Here is a 23,591-nt window from a genome sequence, read left to right on the forward strand (position 1 = left end):
CAAAGGAGACATTCCAACGTGGATACCCTGGGAAGTCACTCTCCCTAGGCTCTGTCTAAATGGCATAGGGGAGCATATGGTCTCATCCCAGGATGTACAGTCCTTTGCCACAAGTTAGAGATGAAGCTGGGCCTGGTATATGCACCTGAATATTCCTACAGCTTCTGAGTCCTGTGGACAATGACAGAGGAGACAAACCACGCAAGAAATGTGTCTAGTATAAAACAAAACTTTAAAAGAAAGAATTAAAGGAGGGAAGAATAACATTCATAGCAACTCTTGATATTTAGATACTAATTTGTAATTTATCATGAAATTGCATGTATAATATCTGATCTGTCATCACAACTGCTCTTTGAAGCAGGTATTATTATTCCTATCTCTCAGAAGACAAAACTGAAGATTATAGTTTGAGTAATATGTTCCAAAAACATAAAATTAGACCATGTGAGTGACTCAATTGTCAGAGTAATTGTTATTAGTTTTCTCTCAGATCCAAAAATATTCCCTGACTTGTTCATCATTTTAATAGTTTATATTAAAAGTGCAGGACATATAATGAAATTTAAACTAATGAAAGGTAGAAATAAGGAAAGATTACTGATTAAATCATTCATTCTTCATCTAAATAGCCAATTCTCCATTTTATATGATGCAATTCCCAATAATGTTACTGTCATGTCATTTTTCTGGGATGCATCACATAAGTGAGAAGGTACTTAACAGAGTATTTGGGTGTTGCTAAATGCATCTATTGCATACCACCTCTGCTTATTCCTATCCTAACATTATGAACAGTACTAAAGAAATACAAACTACAGTCTCTGCCCCAAAGAAACTTCTCATCCTCTACATAGACCTTTTCCCCTTTCATGAAAGAACTATGGTGACTTTAACTTCCACCTAAGAGCTCAAACATGGAAACATTTTACCAAGTTAAAAATAAGCAATTTCTAACATTATGTGAATTACACCAGGATAAGTTATCAAGAAAAAAAGCAGTTGGTGTAAGCATTTTCTTTCCTTACTCCCATTTTGAGCAGAAGTTAGCATTGTATCTCCAAATGTCCAAGTTATCCTTATTCCCATGTTTGTAGGGGAAATGGAAATTTCCTTTCATGACTTTATCCTCCTCATCCCACTCTCCTTTGGACCTTGAGTGTCATTAAGTTGGGTAAGGAGAGGCAGAACGTTGGCGACTTGGGGATGAAACTGGATAGGAACAACTGGATCCACCAGAAAGACAGAGATTCCTTAGAATTCCTCCAGCACAGAGAAGCCATAGACTTTCCAGCAATGGGCCACATTGTGGGCCACTCTCCAGTGAGGAACTGCTATGGGGTGCTGAGAGGTAGACACTGGACACATGCACAGCACTGACCTTGAAGGCAGCAATGAGCTTCCCAATGAGCATGACCATAGCCCAGTTTTGTTGGCTGCTGAGAAGGACCCCTCTGCAGCCTCCTGGAGCAGCTGCCTGAGTGTTGCTAGAATACCAGCACTTGACTAAAGGGACAACAGAAATAATGGTGACTCTAAGGAAGGAAATGTCCCTCAATTTTTCTCCCAGCACACACACAAAATCAATATCTTTTTAAAGGTTTGTGAAACTAGTTTCACTAGTCAGATATGTGGTTGCTCAGGGCAAATTTAATTTCATAAGGACTAGAAACTCCACGTGTGCCATTCCTTGCCCTCAAGTGTTGTGTGGTAGAGTCACCTACATTTACAGGCAGTTGATCCTCACAAATCACGGATTTCCTATTTGGGGATTTGCCTACTTGCTAAAATTTATTTCTAATCCCAAAATCAATATGGGGGATACTTTCGCAACTACTCATGAACACGGCCAGAGCAGTGAAAAATTTGAGTTCTCACACTCACGTTTCTAGCTGGATCCAATAAGATGATACTCCCCCTTCTTGTTTCAGCTTTCTCACTGTAAACATGTGTCCTTTACATGGTCTATTTAGTGACACATTTTTTACAGTTTTCTGCTTCCTGTTGATGATTTTGCTGTTTAAAATGGTCCCTAAACATACTGAAGTGCTATGTAGTGTTCCCATGTGAAGGAAGGCTGGGATGTATCTAATGGAGAAAATATGTGTTAGATAAGCATCCTTTAGGAATGAGTTATAATGCTATAATGCTATTGAGTTATGAGTTCAATATTAACGAGTCAACAATATATATTAAATATGGTGTCTTTAAACAGAAACACACATGAAGCGAGGTTACGTATTGACTGGTGGACAAAAATGTTGTAAACAGAAGCTTTCAGGAATTTAACCCTGTATTTCTCCTAAGAGCAATGACTTGGCATTTGCTGATTCAGTGTTTGTGGACTTTATAACTATCATGAATAATAAGAATCTACTATATTTACATATTCATTGATTCAACCTATTATGTGCAAAACATCCCATTAAGCAGCAAAACAAAAATAGGCAATAAATTCTGCAATTTCCACCAGATCCTAATATACTGTAACCATCCCATGCACCACAGAACAGAATTCAGTGAAGGTTTTCTCACTCAGGAAGTGTTTTGGGCCTCATGATTATTTCTGGAAGTAAAGGAGATAGTTATAAGGCAATCTCATTTATACAAAAGCTCTGACAAGAACCCTGAGGACAGCTCCGAGGATGTTTGTAGTGTGACTTCAGTGTGTTTGCGGTCAATGCTTCCTGTTATAAACACAGGACTCAGGCTTTCCAGGGGGCTCTGTGAGCATCTGATCCTGGATGAGACTTGGCATGTTGCATTCCAGCAAAGGAGTGTATGTAAACAGGTTGTAAAATAATCATCTTGAACCCTTCCAAATGTAGGCAAGGTTAACAAACAAAGAAAATGAATACACCTATGCCTATGAGAATGTTGCTTTTGCACCTGTCTAAATTGAAAACTGATGAGTTTACAAAGTGAATGTGGCTAATGATGACTGATACTTGACTTACAAGGGTGGAGCCAAAAATGTCAGCCATTTGCTGTGGGGTCAACTTTAAGTTCTGGAGAACTTAAAAAAGCAATTGTGGAAAGAAGCAGTTGCAGTCTTCAGGTGAGCCTCATGGGTAATTGGGTTGAGTTCTAGCATATTTCCAAGACTTGGTAGCAAAATTATAACTGAACAGTAAAGAAGTAGTCTAGAAGGTAAGCACCAGAAGGATGAGAATTTTTGGCTGTATTGCTCATCACTACATCCCTGGAGCCTAGAACGGAGCTTGGCATAAGGGAAGCACTCCATAAATACTTGTTAAACTAGGTCCATTTAACACTTGAATATGTTGTGATACGAGTGCTAGTGTTTCTGGATATAGAGCATCATGTATCCCTGTCCTGCTTCTCATACCTATGTTATTTCTCTCCCCAGACCAATCTGTCCCAGTCTCCACTTTGCCCTCTAAGCAGCCAGTGATTTTAACCCCAGAAGAAACCAAGAGAAGAAGCAGAAGCTCCATTGCTGGGCAGAAAGTCACCAAGTACCCATCCAGTCCCATGACCTGGGCCTCTATTCCCAGTGGTCCTGCTCCTGACCACTTCCAGAGGAGAGTCTATTATTTCAGAGCAATCACACCTCTGCCATGTAGAGGACTATTTACTTACAGGTAATTGGTGGTATTTTGCATAACGATCTTAGCTTGTTTTAGCAAGGATGTATTTGAGGTGATGGAGTTGTTGATTTTGTGGCTGCTAATGATATTTTTAAATTTAGAAATTTTTCCCTTTTATGTTTCATTACCAACTCAGAACCCAAATTTCTCTCCAGAAGTTTCAGGAGGCAGTAGGCAGGCTATTTGGGATAAGAACGCATGTTGTTCTATGCAGTTTTTCTCCATCCCCTATTTCAAGGATTCCTCCTTATAACTGAGTTTCTCTAAGCCTCTGTTTCTTGTCATACTTTTTTTTTTTTGGAGACACAGTCTTGCTCTGTCACCCAGTCACCTAGGCTTGTGTACGACAGCACAAGAGTGGCTCACTGCAGCCTTGACCTCTTGGGCTCAAGTGGTCCTCACACCTCAGCTTCCCAAGTAACTGGGACCACAGGCATGTGCCATCATACCCAACCATTTTTTTTTTTTTAGAGATAGGGTCTCACTATACTGTCCAGGCTGGTCTTGAACTCCTGGGTTCAAACAATCCTCCTACTTTGGCCTCCCAAAGTGATGGGATGATAGGCATGAGCCACTGCACTGCGCCCTTGTCATATTTCTCTGGGGCAAACCCCCTTGTCATGCAGGTGATATGACTTTGCTATGAATAAGTAAAAATTTACCATTTGCACTTATTATTCACTTGCTGTATGCTGAGCTCTTGAAGAGTACTTGGACTGAATTGTGTCTCTCCCAAATTCCCATGTTAAAGCCCTAACCCCTAATGTGACTGTGTTTGGAGATAATCTTTTAGGAGGTAATTGAAGTTAAATGAGGTCATAATGGTAGAACCCCAATCTCACAGGGCTGGTTCCTTGTAAGAAGAAGAATGAACATCAGAGCTCTCTCTGTCTGCAACGTGAAGACACAGCAAGAACGCAGCTGTCTACAAGCTAGGAAGACAGCCCACACCAGAAACTAAGTTGGCTGACACTTGGACTTCTCCACCTCCAGAGCTGTGAGAAATAAATTTCTGTTAAGTTACTCAGTCTGTGGAATTTTGTTATGGCAGACCTAGCTGATTTAAAACGAAGGGATTTTCTACTTTCTATGTAATTCAATAAGTTTACAGATTAATTACAGCATTAAGAGTTACAACCTATATGTCGTAAGAGCATTAAAGCACACACAAGTCCTCTCATCTGCCATGAGATCTTATCTGTAGACCTCTCATCACACTCATCTTCAATTACAAAACCTCTAATTGTTGCAAAGTTCTCACCCAGACAAGATTTTGCATACGCTCATAGACAAGTTTTCTTGGCTACTACATGGAGCCTTCCTCTTGATTTCTTCTTGCACCTCTCTGGCAATTTTCACAGTGCATCCTCCAGAGTTCACAGCCTGCAGCTGTCTCCCTCAAGTTTCCTTACAGATTCCAAAGCTGTAGAAGCACTGGAGTCTTTGAGGGTCCAAAATGGTAGGTGCCATGTTCTCTGGAATTCTCAGGCCACCTACCTACACCTCATCTTACTTCCACTCTCCTTAATCACCTTCCATCCTACAGGACTCAGACATGGATCCATACTGAGTTGGGTCAGAGACAAATACAAATCTGAGTCACAACATTCATGCTGTCTCCACATGGAAACCTTCTCTCTCCAAGAGCCAGGCTTTTTTTCTGATTCTATCTTCCACTAGGTTAAGTTCTCTCTCAAGAGTTCCCTCACTTCTCCCTGCTACATTTAGTTGCATGTCTGGAGGTTACCAAAAGTTCAAATTATATACTGTTATGACCTTAGTTCATGCCTTTGAGATATATATGTGTGTGTGTGTATATATATACACGCATATATATATACACACACATATACACATATATATACACACACACATATGTTTTAATATGTATAACCATTTTGATGATTTTAAAAGACTACTCAATCAGTGTGGGAAATTTGTAAAACACAAAAAATGTAAAGAACAACATAAAAAAATTAGAACCCTATCCCTGTTCTCCAGCATTATATTATTTCATCATTACATATTTCAGTGTGTGTCTCTAAAATGTAATAACACTTTTAAAATACCACCATCACAATTTTTAAAAACTAACAAAATTAAGGCTGGGCATGGTGGCTCACAACTGTAATTCCAGCACTTTGGAAGGCCAAGGCGGGCAGATCACCTGAGGTCAGGAGTTCCAGACCAGCCTGGTCAACATGGTGAAACTCCGTCTCTACTGAAAATACAAACATTAGCCAGATGTGGTGGTACACCTGTAGTCCCAGCTATTCAGGAGGCTGAGGCAGGAGGATTACTTGAACCCAGGAGGCAGAAGTTGCAGTGAGCCACTGCACTCCAGCCTGGGCAAGAGAGCAGGACTCTGTCTCAAAATAATAATAATAATAATAATAATAATAATAATAACAACAATAATAACAAAATTGTAGTTGTATTATTCATATCTAGTTAGTGTTTAAATATTATCAATTGTTTTGTAATCTTTTACAGTGTGTTTGCTTGTATCAAGATCCTGTTCTTAGATTACAATTGATTGTATTTCCCTAAGTCTGTTTAAATCTCTAAGATTTTGTATCCATTAGTTTTCCCTTACAATGTATTTATTGAAGAAGCCAGATTATTTGTCTGTCACAGTTTCCCACAGCTTGGATTTTGATAAATTAAATCATCAGGGTATCATTTAACATGTTCTGCTGTCCCCTGTGTTTCCTGTAAGTTTGCAGTTAGAACTAATAATCTGTGGTCTGCAGCCCGCAAACAATTAGTGAATATAATTCAGGGACACACTTGGGGAAAAAATGACATATGTATTTTTACTAACTTGCAACTAAAATTTAGTATGCTCTTCAATTAAAATATTAGACAACAAACAACAGTAATTTTAATAGCATATGTGACTTTGCCATCAATAGAAATCCTATTTTCCTATCATATTCCAGCTGTTTCATGATATACCTAAATATTGTTTCATCTTACCATGACTTCAAAATTATTACAGCTATTGGACCTGCCTGTAGATCTTATTATTGAATATGTTGATGAAGAAGCCCCAACATATTGTGTGTGTTTGTCTGAATGTGTGTATCATATATATGGGTGCATACACATGCACACACATTTTTTTTTCTATTATTTAAGTAACTGTATTTAACATAATCGAGTTTAGTTACTGACAGGGTTTGGCTCTGTGTTCTCACCCAAATCTCATCTCGAATTTTAATCCCCATAATCCCCAGGTGTTGAGGGAGTGACCTGGTGGGAGGCAATTGGATCATGGGGGCAGTTTCCCCCATCCTGTTTTCATGATACTGAGTGAGTTCTCACGAGATCTGATGGTTTTATAGTGTATGGTAGTCCCTCCTTCTCTCTGTCTCTCTCTTTCCTGCTACCTTGTGAAGAAGGTACTTGCTTCTTCCTCACCTTCTGTCATGATCGTAAGTTTCCTGAGACCTCCCCAGTCAGACGGAACTGTGAGTCAATTAAACCTCTTCCTTTTACAAATTACTCAGTTTTGAGTATTCCTTTTAGCAGTGTGAAATGGACTAATACCCTTAACAACTTTTGTGTTTTATTTTATGTCTTTGAAATATTATTATCAAAAGGGGTTTAACTGAACTCACTAGCCTGCCCAAGCCATTTGGAGCACAAACAAGTGAAGAATCCCTGAGTCTTGATCCTATGTGAGTTCTGATTTTTGTCCGGAACACTTTATAGGAAGTATTGTGTAGCACTCTTATGGACAGGCATATAATGTCTTGTTTCTCTTTTTTTGTAATATTAATAACCATTGATGATCATTGCCCAATCCATTAATGGTTACCAAATGGTGATATTCTAATTTTATAATTTCTTTTTTATATATAGTTTAAATGCTTCTTTAAAAGAAAACATTGTAATCAACTATCTAATGACTTTGAGATGAATTTCATATGGGAAAGCAAGATAAATGCTGATTCTCTCCTTTTATTTTTCAGTTTTCAAAATATTGGACCGACTCCATAGAATCCTCCAAAGGGGGATTCCAATGAATTTTTGTTTTCTTCTCTTTTGTTTTCAATATCGTTGTGAACTTATAGATGTAAATATGTTTTTGTGTGTTTTCAATGGTTGCACCTATTATTCTTAGTGATACTCAACTGCCCCGTGTTTGGCCAGAGGAATCTCTCAAAGTTGTCTCCTGAGTCCTTTTAACATGACCATTATCCTTGATAGCATCATTGCTCTCCAGAATGGCAAAATGTTCCAGATTCATATTGTTTATTTTCTACCCTAGACATGAAATCGTGTTCTGTTTATTTCAGTATGATATTTAGAAACCACAATCTGTGTGTTAAGAGTACCAATTGCTATTGTGTTGACATTCTCCCACTTCTAGTACTTTTTATCATACAGACCTGGAAAATATTTTTAAGATAAAATACAGCAACAATAATTTGGTCAATAGGATACTTTATCCTGTAAGCACACAAAATACAATCACAGAAAAACAGTATCAATATTATCATCACTAACGTAATTACATAAAACAGTTTGGCATTCTTTTGCTGTTCTTTTTGTTCTTGAACAGTATCACCCTAGGGATGAACAAATACATTCTCGAGTTTTAACATCATTTGAAATAATTCGTTTTTGTATATTTAGGCTATCAACTCAAAAACTAGTTTTTTTTTTTTTTTTTGCTTTAGATTTTTAATGATCACTTTTTAAAAACACTTTTCTATAATTGTGTAAACATATTTTAAGTTTCCAAAAGTCCTTTTAACAAAACAAGATATAATCAGATAAGCCAAGCTCATACCCAGCCACCTCTACCTTGTTTGCTTACCATCCTTATAGATAAATACCTTTTAAAGTTTATTCTCTCATTAATTTTCTTAAATACAATTATTCAAATATGTGTATATATTAGCATTTCCCCTTTCTTTGATAAATGGTTTTATAACATAAACACTTTCTCCTCCTTGCTTTTTTCCTTGGGATTGTTCCAATGCAGTTTTGTAGAGATTTTTAAATCCTCTTTACAGCTGCATAGTATTTTGTCATGTGGATTTAGCAATTGTTTATTTAAACAGGTCCCTCTGGGTGAATATTTGGTTTATTTCTGATCTTTTACTATTACAATTGGGCTGCAGTGAATATAGAATGTATTTGGGTGGCATTTCTCTTTTCACGTCTGCCAGTGTGTCCTTATGATAGAGTCTTAGAAAGTGAGTAAACGTAAGTTGGCTAGATGTTGCCAAATTCCCTTCCACAGATGTGGTATCATTTTGCTTCCCACTAGCAGTGTAAGAGAGTGCCTGCTCTCCCACAACTTTGCCAACTGAGTATATTTTCCAAACTTCTGGATTTTTGCCAATCTGGTATGTGAGAAATGGTCAGGATATTATATTTTGCTTTTCTCTTATTAGGAACAAGGCTGCGCATATTATAATTAGGAACCATTTGCTTTTCTTTTTTAAGAAACAGTCTGTTCATTTCCCTAGCCCATTTATCTACCAAGTTGCAGTCTTTTTCTTCTCTATTTTTAGAAGCTCTTTATATATTAGGCATGTTCAACCTTTGTGATAAAAGTTGCAATTTTTCCCATTCGTCATTTTTTTACATTGCTTAGAGTATTTTCTCCTTGCAAACGTATTTTTTTAATGCCATCAAGTTTAACTTTTTCCTTAATGCTTCTGGATTTTGATAAGTAGGATGAGGTTTTCCTCATCCTAGCTACTGGAGGAAAATATCCATGTCTTCTCTTCAAACATGTATAGTTTCATTTATTTCACATTTAGATCTCCGAGTCTTTTGGAATTTATCCTGGCTTACAATGTGAGAAATGGATCCAATTTTATCTTTTTCCATATGGCTATTCACTTATCCCAACACCACTTATTTAAAAGTCCATCTTTTCACCACCAATTTGAAATGTCACCTTTATTGTGTATTAAATTTCCGTAGGCAATTGGGTTTATTTCTGGAGTTTCTATTCATTGATCTATCTATTGGTGTGTGTATATCCTTCTGTATTAATTATAAAGGTTTTATAATGTATTTAATATCTGATATAGCCAACCCCTCCCAAACTCATTGCTCCTCTTTTACAAGAATTCCTGACTACTGTAGCTTATTTTTTCTTCTAAATGGTATTTTTGAATGACATTACATTTATAAATTAACTAAAGGAGAACTGACTGTTGTCTATCCACAAAAGTGGCATGACTTTCCATTTCTTCAAGTCAACATTTACATTCTTCAAGAGTGTTTTTAGCTTTCTTCACATAGATTTTGTACAATTTTTGTTTCTTTTTATGCTTAGGTTTATCATTACTACTATCTTAAATAAATCTTCCATATATTCTCTAACTACTTTTAGTTTGTATATGAAGGTTGTTTATGATGATTTTTTTTCTATCTACTACTTTACTAAATTCTTCTACCACTTGTGGTACTTTTTCCATGAGTTTTTTGGGATTTCCAGATATATACACGTTTTCTGCCACTAGATATGTTTTCACTTTTCCTTTCTATTTTTTATGTATGACAGATTTTGTTCTATTTGATTTTTACTAAACACTCTATGAGCATTGCACAAAAATATTAAATGGTCTTTGAAGCACAATTTTAATGGTTGTATGTATTTTACTATTTCGATACACCACAACTTATGTAGTCATTTCCAACTTGAAATTCAGGTTTCCTCTTTTTACTCTTATAAATAAGGATGCAATGAATGCCTTTTGTTTAAATATATTTGTGCTTCTTTCTGATTAGATCTTTAGCGAATATTCATATAAGAGGAGTCACTACATCAAATAGCATGCCAACTTTTAAGAGGTTTTAAACACATAATTGACAAAATTCCCTCCAGAACAGATGAACCAAGGTACACTTGAACCAGCAGGTGTGTCTTCCTTCACTATATCCTCACAAATCTAGGTATTTAAAGAGTTAATGACCGCTCAGTAGGCAAACAATACCTCATCATTATATGACAGGTTAGTTGAGCAGTCTCAACTCAATGTGGCTATATCCATGAAGCAATTGTATCAGAGAAAGGGAGTGTGAGGGAATATGGCCAGTACATTCTACTTATAGGGACACAATAGCAATATTTTTCCTGTGGGGTGTTAGTACTTTTCTCATTTTGACTAACCAGACATTGATATCTCTGCATGGCAGGCATTCAGGTTCTAGTTCTTCCAAGGAGTGATGTAGTCTTTTTGGCCTTTTAGAGCTCCCATTGACACACTTCCTTGCTCCGGGAAATCAGGCTTAATCTCAATCTCTATATCTCCTCTCAGTCTCCATCACTGGAATCATCTCACCCATTGGGTAGGCTTTTTGAGCATGTGAATACTAGCTACAGTTTCTGGTGTCCTCTTGACTCACCAGAAATGTGTGCATCCTTGGGGATACCCATTGGTGGAAGTGCAGGCTGCTCCTTGGCCACCCCATCTTGTAACTTTCTTGCATTTCTCATCCTTAATTGGATAGGCACAGCAGCAGATCAGAAAGCCTGTTCCTCCAGAAGCGGAGTTCTAGCCAGGAAAGTGAATACCAGTCTGCAACTTCAACCTCAATGGGTGACTATCTGTGAAGCTCCTCTGCTGGGGGACAGTAGGCAGCCTCTCCCTTGCCCATTGGGAGAAAAGGGAATGACCTTGGGTGCGTAACAGTTCCACACTGCCTGACCACTCCCAGGGTTGATCGTGTCCCTCATGCCTCCTTCCCAGTCCTCTGCTTATATAATGATGATGTGGGGTTGGGGTCTGGCTGTTCTTTTACATGTTGAGCACTTAGCACCTGTTGTTTTTGGCTGTGGGCCTAGTGCTGACTCCAGAGCAGCCATAGAAGCTCCCTCCACATCCTACTACGCTTGTTTTTATTTCTATTTCTTTGCTTAGTAGTAACATTAGATGTTTTTCACATGTTTACTAATGATCATATTTCTTCTTTTATGAATTGCCTGTTGTTTATGGCTGGTGATTTGTTTTTTTATTTTCTTTCTCTCTATCTAGCAAAGTTTTCTTCTTGGGAAATAAACTCACTCAGTTTTCCAGGCTGCATAACTTTATAGCCCCACTGGTTCTGAATTTAACACAGTCGCTTTCCAATTGTAGTTTCTGCCTTTAGGGTGAGAGTATTAATATTCAAGATACAATGAGCTAAGAAACAGGATACACAGATCTACTATTTGATATTCAGCATCTGGTTTATAAATTTGTGCTAAATATGCACAAACAGTGATATACATATTAACATGTATGCATGACCACCTATTATATAAAGATACGACATGATGTTCAATATCAGCTTTTGCCTCCCATTAAATTTTTCCGTAGCCTCTCATTCATTCTACCTAATAACAGCAATCTTAATCAGAGTATTGATTTATAACTCTACCAGGTGGCAAAAGGCTTTTCCAAGTGACCTCTTGGGGATCCCTTCTGGCTATCTTCTGGAAAATAGGAGATTAAAAACATGTGTGTTCCCACAGTGCTGCATTCTGAAGATGTTTCCTCTCCTAGTCCTGCTCCATGTAAGTTATGTAAGACTATGGAAATCAACAAAGAGCAATTCATGCCTTGACTGGGATTATTGTTGTTATTGTTTTTAAGGACAGACCTAAAATTGGAAGAGCAACTCAAATGCAAGCAGTTTGTACATACTGCCAAGCTCATAGAAAATTCACTTCTGACTTTTCTGCAAAGGATAGAAGTGGATAAAAATTCTTGGTATTTTGTGAGTCTATTAACTCTTGGAGATGGAAATAAAATGGATTTAATATAATATCCTTACATCTTAAGCCATCAGAGCTTAACCTGGGAAGCTGAACTTGAAATGTGGGAGGACTAGGAGAAAGCCCAGGGCTTGCAGCACGAGTGTGTGTGGCATTTTGATGTTACTATGGGGATTGCTATAGTAACAATTCCACTCACCCTTAATTTATTAAGTTATTTTATTGTGGAACCAAAAGGTAAACCAAACATTCAATGAAACAATAGCTTTTAAAGAGATTTTGCTGTTTCTGCAGCCCATGCCAAATGTTTCAATGAAAGTACTTTGAGTGGAAAAGACAATATTGGCAGATAATTTAATACAATTGCAGGAATGAGATTCCTCAAGGTTTCCTCTGAGACTGAAAAAATAACAGCAGATCTATGTCATAATGCAGTGTCGAATCTGAGAATTTACCAGCCCTGAGACTCAACCCTCTGAGACAACAGTGAAATTATCCTTACTCTCCCATACCCACCCTTGTTCTTTTATTCCTTCACTCCTTTAGAAAACAGCCTCTTTCCCCCATCTCCACCCCATAGACAGAATGAGAAAAATTCAGCTGACCAGCAAAAAAAAAAAAAAAAAAAAAAAAAAATGACCTTAATCTTGATGGGTTTAAAGGCTTTAAGTGCAGTATCCCACCCCTGGAGCCTCAGCAGGCCTACAGTTAAAATAGAGGGCAAGAGAAATAGGGAACTTTGGGAGAGGGATTGAGGTGAAATTTTCCTGCCCTATCCTTGGATCCTGTGTTCCTGGTCCCTTGAGGGTCTCTACCAGGGTGGGTGGATTCTCCTGGAAAATGTTCATAGACTTTATGAAAGCAAAAATAAAAGTTGGGGGGGGGGGTTGTTGAACAAAAGCATGTGTTTTGAGGTCTGCCCTACTGTCATGGAGCTTCATGGTAAGAAGCTCCTTGGGGGGTGGGGTTGCATAAAGGGAAAAAAAAAAAAAGGAAACCAAGTAGTATCTAGGAAAGGCAACTCTGAAAAACCAACCCACATCCACGTAAGATCACAATAATATGAAAAATGCAAGCAAGTGACCACTTCGCTTGGCCCCTGCACCTCCCCAATTCTAAGGGAGAAGACTTCACTGCTTTTTTGCTTGTCATTGTTATGATTCAATCAATCGTTTTAGCACATAGAAGACAAGGCTTACGAAGAGAGGCTGTCACCAAGATCAAAAACATGGATAAGTGGAGATAGAATCCATCTAGACATGGTGAGCAAAGGACAGTCTAAAAAAGACTTCCGGGAATCAGAGCAAGTGGTGTTCTGAGCCTTTCCCATGCTGATTCAATCAACTCACACAAGTAATGGCCCTTAGAAGTCACTGCTTTCAGGACCGTCAACATTCAAATGGGAAAGCTAAGACACAGAGAGGATAAGGGGCTTTTCTACAATAAAATGTTCAATAAAGAAAGGAGCCTGAGGTCAGGAGTTTGAAACCAGCCTGGCCAACATGGCAAAACCCTGTCTCTACTGAAAATACAAAAATTAGCCAGGCATGGTGGTGCGCACCTGTAATCCCAGCTGCTTGGGAGACTGAGGCAAGTGAATTGCTTGAACCCGGGAGGCAGAGGTTGCGTGAGCCAAGATCACACCACTGCACTCCAGACTGGCAGACAGAGTGAAGTTAGACTCCGTCTCAAAAATAAAAAAAAAAAAAAAAAAAAAAAAAAGGAGCAGGATCGGGAACCCCAGCAGCTGACTCCAGAGTCCATATGCTTACCCAAGACCCTGTCCTGCTCCTCTAAGTCAGCACATGAAAAACAGAAGCAAATTGCAAAGCTGCTTTCTACTAAGTTGGAGGAAGAGAAGCACAAAGGGGAACAAAGATTTGGCTAATGAAGGTACGTGTGCTCTAACTGTGGGCCAACAGCAGCACATGGCCTCCCAGGGGCTGGAAAGCCAGCCAGGCAGAACACCCTGAATCTCAAATGAGGAAAAGCAGGCACAAGACTGCACCCTTAGGATGCTCTAAAATGCACTGAAGCCTAAGCCGACTTTCTCCTAAGCCAAACCAAATCTTTTGGGCTCCCCTTGCATATCTTGTTTATGGGAATAGAATAAGATATTATTTCCGTTTTTTCCTCCTTCACAGGTTGGAAAAGTCAAGTCCTATAGAAAGAAAGAATTAAACATTTGGATTCTATATTGCAATCATCAGAGGTAGCATGGGAAGCCTAGAAATCTCTTCCTGCAAGTCGGTAGTAGAAGCACATTTAAAACCTCACATGCAAATTCTTGGCACCTTCGAAGAGAAACAGAAAACGTCTAAAAATCCCAGGCTCTATTCTACTTTAGTAAAAAGTTTAAAAGGCTCCTGGCCTCATTTTAGCAAGCTCCCAGTTATTTTATTTGGATCATTTGGTTATATTTGGTCTTGAAAAGTTTCAAGGTTTTCTCCACCAGTGGCTTAAAAAATTAAAGCAAGGTCAGATTAGGCTTGTCTGGGGAGCTGAAGATAGAAAGGATAGGGTTTAAATGTGCCAGTGTTAGGACCCAGTAAGGGGAGGAAGTGAGAGGAAGCAAATGAGCTTCCAAAAAGAATTCACATATGGACGATGCATGAGAGTTTGCTCGTGCTTGCGTGTGCACACGCATGTGCAAGCACGTGGGCAGAGGCGACTGCCACTAAGGAAGGACTGGTTTCCCTCAACTATAATTAAGCTTCCTCTGGGCTGGGGTGTTTGCTCGTCAGGCATATTTCCTTGATTCTCAGAGCTCTACTAATCATGCAAAGTCTTTTGTGCCTCAGAGACCCCAGCTCTCCTTTCCCCATGGCCAGAGTCTGGGAAGCCCCACATCATACTAAGTAGGAAATTACTGATCTCCAAGGATGAGTTAGTATGGGAAAAAAATTACAGTACTTGGGAAGTATCTAGAAGTCTCATAGTCCCATGCCTGGGGATATAGCATTGGGGAAAGAGAAAGGCCAGGAGAAGGAAGACAACAGAGAATTAGGCACGCTAAATGTCCTTACGTTTTATAAGGTGAAAACATGAAGCTAGCTGTACTTTGCCACCACACAGTAAATATAAGATTACTAGGCAGTTATATTTAAACATTACAGAACCTCCGAAAATAATTGCCATGTTCAGGGCAGTTTCTCAATCCCTTGATAACAGTATAGTTTAATGGATAGAAACAACTATATCATTTATTCCTCTTACATAAAACGCCACCAACCATGTAAGTACATGATCAATAATAGAGGTTTACAGTGGGTGTGCAGTCGTCCTGAGAGCTGCAGCTTCGTGTAAAGTAATCAGAGGTAAAATGAGAAGAAAAAAATATGGAAAGGAAGTGCTTCAGCAGAGCAAGGACCCAAAGGCTTCTCAGTGCCTTTATTTTTATGGTATACAAGGAACAATGTGAAAGCTAAACTTGGAACTTTTAAGAGATTTGTAAATTAGCTGTAAAATGTGACAGCTAAGTAGATTCTTCCATTTAAGGTTTTGGATATAATCGAAATGAGGATTGGGGCTATAGGAGGGATTTGGGGGTGGGTAGAAAGAGGGGACACTTTGGAGATGAGATTTCTCTTTTGACTTCTGACCATTTTCCTTTCTCACAGACCTGGGTGTTAGGAAGAAAATTAAAGTGGTTTGGTGGCAAGCCTGGAGCCTTTTGTAGGTGTTAATTTAACTGAAAGAGATATTCCCAGGTCAGCCATTATGTAGTCTGAGCAGCATTTCTAATATTGAGTCAATAATTGACCGCTCTTCTGAAAAACAGATTGCAGAGTTTCTAATGGGAAGAATGCAGGAGGGGTGCTTTGAAAGAGGTGAAGGAAGCAGAGTTGAAGAACTTAACCTGCTCCCAGATGTCCACAATGAGACTTCCTTCATAGAGAGGCACAAACCCCCTTCTGAGATCACCCGATTGCACTGTATCTTATAAGCAGACAGCCTTTCCTTTTTTAATAATTGCTAGAACCTATTGAGGGCTTACTATGTTCCAGACCCTGTGGTAGCCGCTTCACTTGATTGATATCATTATTCCAGATTATGACAGAGGGAATTGGAGTTCTGGGAGGTCACGTTGTGTGGCCAAGGTTACCCAATGTGTTAGAGGTAGGGCTGAGGTCCAGCACACGTCCTCCAAATTCACAATGTTCACTCTTAACCAGAACTGCTTCCCTTCTTATCCAATGCAATAATTGATTCCATTTAGTCAAAGGAGGGCAAGAGGGACCATAACATACATTGATTTGCCTAGATATATCCTACCATATAGTTTTTTCTTTTACATTTGTGAGTTTATATAAAAGTTAGAAATGACCTAGGGAAAAATGTATTAACCCTACTGTACAGAAGAGGAAACTGAAACTCAGAGAGGTTAAGCCTCACATCCAGTAGGTAGTGAAGCCAAAGTTATACACCTGACTCCCAAACGTCTACTGCCATTGTAGTACACTGCCTCCTACAAGGCTAAAGTAGCCAGCCCAGCTAACCATCAGGAGCCTATTTGCTCTAACTCACACTTACAGTAAGTGAAATAAAAATCTACCTTTTTGACCTGTATTCTGAGATGTCAATGAGCTATGAGATATCTCAGAGTTCTCCATGGGGGAGGCTGATCCATCTCTCAGCTCTGTCTCCTCCTCTGTGGTCAGGCTAATGTCTTCATTGGTAGTCATAAAGAGCTTCTTTGCTTTTAATATGCCCTCTGTCCTTCCTTAAGTCCAAATTCTACCCATGCTTGAAGGCTCAGCTCAAGTTTGCCTTGCTCCTTGAAGCTGTTCAGGATTGCTTTTCCCATATTTCCCATATAGTTTCCATTCTTCCCTGGAGCTCCTGCAGTGCCTACCAGCACATTGCCTGTGACGGTGCCCTGGTTTCCATTTCCTAACTCCTCAAGGGCTCCAGGAACTCTGTCTTGTACTTTCACTTTTTTGAGCTTTCTTTTAAACATATTTTTAATTGACATATAATCATTGTACATATTTATGGGCTACAGAGTAGTATTTTGATACACACCATGTGTAACAATCAAATCAGGATAATTAGCCTTTCTATCACCTGAAATATTTATCATTGTTTTGCACTGGGAACATTTAAAATTCTCTCTTCTAGCTCTCTGAAAATATACAATAAATTATTGTTAACCATTGTCACCCTATAGTGCTATAGAACACTAAAGCTTTTTCGCCGTATCTAGCTGTAATTGTGTGTCTTTTAACCAGCCTCATTCTATCTTTTCCTCTCCCCTACCCTTCTCAGCCTTCAGTAATCACAATCCCATAACATGCCTATGACAAGATTGGGTGAGTTGGGATTGAATTGAGCTGGCATCCTGCAAGCCCTTAATATATATATGGTATGGAAATAAACAGGAGGGAGAAAAAGAGGAAATAAATTATGTTCTAAAGAGATCATTAAAATAGTAAGGAATAAGATTAGGATTATGATGGAGAAAATGGTATCAGAGAGGGTACTTGGGAGTCTTCTTCAGTATCTCAATACAGAACCAATTTCCCTAGCTCAATAATCCTCAAACTTGAGTGTTCATCAGAATCACCTGCAAGGTCTCTGACAACATATAGCACTGTTTTTTATTTCCCCCTGCTGCACAGAGCTTCTGATTCAGTAGGTCTCGGGTGGGGCCTGAGAATCTCCATTTCTAACAAGTTATCAGGAGACGCTGTTGCTGCTGGTCTGAAGACCACTCTTGAGAACCACAATGATTCTCTACTGTGGCTGCAGATTATAATTACCTGCGATGGGGAACAAGTGTAAGCAGCCTACTCCACATCAGGCCAATTAAATCAGAATCTCTGGGGAGAGATCAGTACAAGGAAGCTCTTCACAGACATGATCCCTCCACTGGCTCACCTCTTAAAACTCTGAAACCCCTGAAGTTTCCATTGTGTTGTTTATTTTCTAGGAATGAACTTGGTAAATAATCGTTCAGTAACTGTTTGTTGAAGAAAGAGAAGAACTATGGTGGGTCAGATGAGAGGAAAAAATCACTCTGCAGAGATATGGCACGCAGGGGACCACCTCTGAGACTGAGGCAAGAGTGTACCTGAAATGCCAGGGATTCGATCTAGGTCCTGCTGTTCCCTGGCGCAGAAAGCCAATGACTGACACAATGAGTATTGCCAAAGAAGGCTTTCATGGAGTGCTGCAGCCAAGGAAATGGGAGATCAGTTTCAAACCCATCTCCCTGAACAACTAAAAGTAAAGGTTTCTACAGCAGGGAAGAAATGTAACTATGCATGGGAAAACAGGAACTAGGGAGGGGTCTTGAGGCAATCTTGATGAATGAGGGGTCTGGCATCCCATTGGCTGGATACGGTTATATGATGAGTTTCTGTTCTTTGACACTTTTTGAAAGGCCTGAGGGGCCTTTCCTTATGAAGAAACTCAGATAAAAACAAATGTAAGTTTCAAGCTTTAAGACCAGAAGGGTCCATTTCTATGTTACTATAGGAAAAGAAAAAAGCTGCCTATGGGACTATTGGGTTGATTTCAAGAGGTTATCTGAAAGGCAAGGCAGCCTCCATAAGTGCTTATTTTATTTTCTTTTGAAAATGTCATTGTGGGCCGGGCGCGGTGGCTCAAGCCTGTAATCCCAGCACTTTGGGAGGCCGAGGCGGGTGGATCACGAGGTCAGGAGATCGAGACTATCCTGGCTAACATGGTGAAACCCCGTCTCTACTAAAAATACAAAAAACTAGCCGGGCGTGGTGGCGGGCGCCTGTAGTCTCAGCTACTCGGGAGGCTGAGGTGGGAGAATGGCATGAACCCGGGAGGCGGAGCTTGCAGTGAGCCGAGATCACGCCACTGCACTCCAGCCTGGGAGACACAGCGAGACTCCGTCTCAAAAAAAAAAAAAAAAAGAAAAAAAAGAAAATGTCATTGTGTTCCCAAGATCTAGGCTTCTGATCATATGGGTAAGCTTAGATCATACAGTCTGTCCACTCTACCCAGACCTAGAATCATACAATCAAAGATATACAGAGTCAGTGGGGTAATATAAGTGAGTGGAGTTGGACTGGAGTAAGGTCCATGGAGGACTGCAACTAAATGGGTACATCTGGTCTGGAGCTGGACTAAATCATTGTGAAGCATTAAGTCAGATTTTCTTAGTGTGTTAATTATACACCCTCCTGGCATATGAGTGACAGGAAAGTCAAAGTCATTGACTCTCTAATATTTATTGAGCACCTTCAAATACTTTTTGAGTGTCTACTATTATTGGGCACCTACAAACACTTATTGACCATTTGCCAAGCACAGTGCCTAGCAAGTTCTTTTTTTCTAATCAAATCAACAAGTTCGACATCCCAAGGATCAAATGATAACAAGTCCATGCCTTACTTGTGTCAGTTCTCTTATTGAAAGAGCATCTCCTAACCATCCTACCAATAAGGTAAAGGTGTTATTTTGAATCTGAATCAAAAAGAACCTTCTCCATAAATCTCTTCCTCACTAACTGGCCCATACCTTATTACCTTTTCTCGGTCCTTCCCTTAATAATTAGCACTGAACTCACAATTATTGCTTTTTCTCTTAACACGTTGCTTTGTAATTGTCCCCAAGATCCCCTCCTATTTTTATATATCCAGTTTACTAAATCATTCCTATTTCTTCAGCAGCCCTGAATGCAGCGCACTGTGATTCAATAAATATTTGTTAATGAAGGGAACTACAAGCTGGTTGGGAATCCAATCTTTTCCTATAGGAGTTACCAGGGATAAAGTCAGTCAGACCCTTCTAGGGCCTCGGAAGTGCTGAGAGTAGCTTCCTTTAGAAGCTCAATAAAAACAAGTCTCTGAATTCTAAAATTGTCTCCACTCCATTGTGAGATGTCTCTTCAACCATGACTATTCCTTTTTTCCGGGATTACTTCCCAAGTAGATTCCACGCGTGGGTGTATTAACTTTTCTCAAATCATTAGGTTATGTCTCATAAAAATCTGCATCTCCAAAAGTGAAAATTTTCTTTGACACAGTAAATAATTTACATCTAATTGATAGCCCCCATTGGATATTTAACATGAAAAGACTTCTATAAAATCTGCAACATAGTTCTTTTTGAGTTCTATACTGACTGCTTTTGGCTAGAATCACACCCTAAAATTCCAATGGGTGTGAGCCAAAGCTGCATCGTTTTGTAGCTAATAATAACAATAATAATGAGCACATTTCAAAAGTGCTAATTACAAATTCAATTGGATTATGTTCTCGTTATAAATGCTACAGGTTTTCTGCCAGGTTGGTACTTCACAACAGTATGTTTTCAAACACCTGTTTACCTTTATCATCACTAGATATATTCAAAAAGAGAAACTTTTAAAAGTTAAGATGCATATTAAATCTTATATGTCTTTATACAATTTGGAATTCTTTACCCAGAGGCCTTTACTGAACAAACTGAAGCAAAATGAATATTTATATAAATCATATGCAGATAAAAACACAGAAATGTATAAATTATTTACTTATCCAGTAGGCTTCAACAGGCTGAAGGGATGAGGGGTAAGGGTAGAAAATAAAACAGAATTATCCCAGTAATTTCTTACATCAAAGAAAACTTTACTAAATGTTAACTGTATTTAAATCTCTATTCCATTTTATTATGAGAATGTAAGACTACAGGGGTCTTACCTCCCATACCATCTATTGAGGGAGATTTTCCTGTAGACAAATGTTTTGAAGTGGTAAACAAAGTCTGGAGACAGAAGCAAGACCAGGAATGAAAGGCTGGATGTGGACTACAGATAGCAAACAAAGGCATTAGGGTTAAGGCAGGATGGTAGCTTTGCTTTTTGTTGTTGTTGAGACAGTGTCTCTAGTGATCTTGGCTCACTGCAACCTCTGCCTCCCGAGTTCAAGTGATTCTCCTGTTCTCCTGCCACAGCTTCCCAAGTAGCTGGGATTACAGACATGCACTACCATGCCCCCATGCCTGGCTAATTTTTGTACTTTTAGTATAGATAGGGTTTCATCACATTGGCCAGGCTGCTCTCAGACTTCTGACCTCAAGTGATCCACCCACCTTAGCTTCCCAAAGTGCTGGGGTTACAGGCGTGAGCCACCACACTTGGCCAGTTTTGCTTTTTAATTCAGTTCTGGGAATGTGGTTAATGGCAGAATCCTTGTTGAATCTGGAGGCAAGAAAATATATGATGAGGCACCCTTTTAATCTTGCTCCATGTGCAATCAATGTTAGGCTTCTACCTGCAGAAGTCAAAAGACCAGGGCTTGTTTTTTTAAAAAAGTAAACATCTCAGAGGTATAATAGATGCATTAGACAGTGGTTCTCAGTCCTGGATACACACTAGAAGCACCTGGGCAGTTTTTGAAGCATCTCAATGCCCTAACCTAAAGGAGTGAATCTCAACTTCACTGGGTGGGGTCCCAACGGAAGTATTTTTTAGAAGTTCCCCAGAGGATTCTATTGTGAAGTTACAGTTGAGTTACTATATTAAAAAATGGGAAGATGTTAGGCTAAGTATCTTCATAGTTCATTTTTTTTAGAGTGTGTATGAGACGCACACAAAGGAGACCAGGAAGGAGATCAGCATTCCATCATTGATTGTTACCCTTCAAATCCACAGTGCCCCATCTTTACTCAGTTGCCAGGGTTATTCGACTTTTCTAAAGCAGATCAAGCCTAGAAGGTCTCCCCTGAGATTACAGATGGGATAGTTTAAGCATCAAAAATGATGATGACTATAATGAATTGAAACTTATCAAATATATGAAAACTGATGAGTTCATAATGATACTTCAAAAATAAACAAACAAAAAAATCTCATTGATCACCTCGGAGGTTGCTAGGGAACCAACTCATTATTCTGAAAGTGTTACAATTAAGGGAAAAATCTCAAGCATTCCTCTTGTCTTTCCCTACTTGGAGTAGAACTCAGGCTAATCAGCTAGTTGATGAGGAATACAGTTGTTCTTTATATAGAAGAATCATGCGTAATACATGCAGAAAAAAATTATAGAATTAGAAAATCACTATTTTCCACTCACTAATGAAATAATGAACCTAGACAACAGTAATCAATGGCAGCTAAAATTATTACAGTAGTCCCCGCTTACCTGCAGTTTTGCTTTCTGAATTTCAGTTACTCATACACACAGTACAATAAGATATTTTGAGAGACAGACCACATTCACATAACCTTTTTTTTTTTTTTTTGAAACAGGGTCTTACTCTGTTGCCCCGGCTGGAGTGCAGTGGCCCAATCATAGTTCACTGCAGCTTTGACTTCCCAGCCTCAGTTGATCCTCCTACCTTAATCTCCCAAGTAGCTGGGACTGCAGGTGCATGCCACCACACCCGGCTAATTTTTGTATTTTTTTGTAGAGACAGGATTTCGCCATGTTGCCCAGGCTGGTCTCAAACTCCTGGGCTCAAGCAATCTGACAGTCTTGGCATCCCAAAGTGCTGAGATTACAGGCATGAGCCACCTTTCCCCACTCACATTCACATAACTTTAATTACAAGTGTATTATTATAATTGTCTATTGTTGCTAATCTCTTACTATATCTAATTTATTAATTAAACTTTATCAAAGGTATGTATGCACAGGAAAAGACATAGTATATATAGGGTTTGGTACTATCCGTGGCTTCAGGCACCCACTGTGGGTCTTGGAACATATCCCCAGAGAATAAGTTGCAGGGCGGGGTTGGGGAGTACTATTGTATTGAAAAACTTGATGGGGACATTTTAATGGATGAATCAGGCAGTTAGCTCATACTTGTATTAAGGTGACTCTTGAATATCACAGATGTGAACTGTGCAGGTTGACTTATACTAGGATTTGCTTCTGCCTCTGCAGACTGCAAGACCAATCCCTCCTCTTCCGTCTGCTCCTCCTCACCTACTCCACATGAAGACTGTGAGCATGAAGACCTTCATGATGATCCACTTCCACTTAATGAACAGTAAATACATTTTTGCTTTCTTATCATTTCCATAATAATGTTTTCTTTACTGTAAGAAAGACTATACAATACATATAACATACAAAATGTGTGTTAATGAGCTGTTTACATATTTGGGTTCTTAATATGGGTTCTTAATAATTTCAACAGTGGGTTCTTAGTAATTAATATTTAGAGAGTTAAAAGTTATAGACTGGGGTTTTCAAGTGAGGGGGTGTTAGCGCCCCTAATTCCTGCATTGTTCAAGGGTCAACTGTAGTTTCCTACAGCGTCTATAACAAATTACCACAGAC

The 23,591-nt window shown here is 39.0% G+C and overlaps 1 long non-coding RNA gene and 1 other non-coding gene across 2 annotated transcripts in view; one reads left to right on the forward strand and one right to left on the reverse strand.

Annotated features, from left to right (window-relative positions):
* LOC126940985 (uncharacterized) overlaps positions 1-23,591 on the reverse strand; it is a 53,702-nt gene that overhangs the window by 16,692 nt on the left and 13,419 nt on the right. The window contains exons 3-4 of the long non-coding RNA XR_007721027.1: positions 1,885-2,088; positions 1,382-1,506 (exon numbers count right to left, since the gene is read on the reverse strand). This is a non-coding gene — a long non-coding RNA (uncharacterized LOC126940985). The remainder of the gene's footprint in view (positions 1-1,381; positions 1,507-1,884; positions 2,089-23,591) is intronic.
* Positions 14-214, forward strand: LOC126941575 (small nucleolar RNA SNORA73 family). Its single transcript, XR_007721362.1, has one exon. It is a non-coding gene; the product is annotated as a small nucleolar RNA SNORA73 family (small nucleolar RNA).

This window comes from Macaca thibetana, chromosome 18 (assembly GCF_024542745.1).
Source record: "Macaca thibetana thibetana isolate TM-01 chromosome 18, ASM2454274v1, whole genome shotgun sequence".
In the NCBI taxonomy this organism is placed as follows: domain Eukaryota; kingdom Metazoa; phylum Chordata; class Mammalia; order Primates; family Cercopithecidae; genus Macaca; species Macaca thibetana.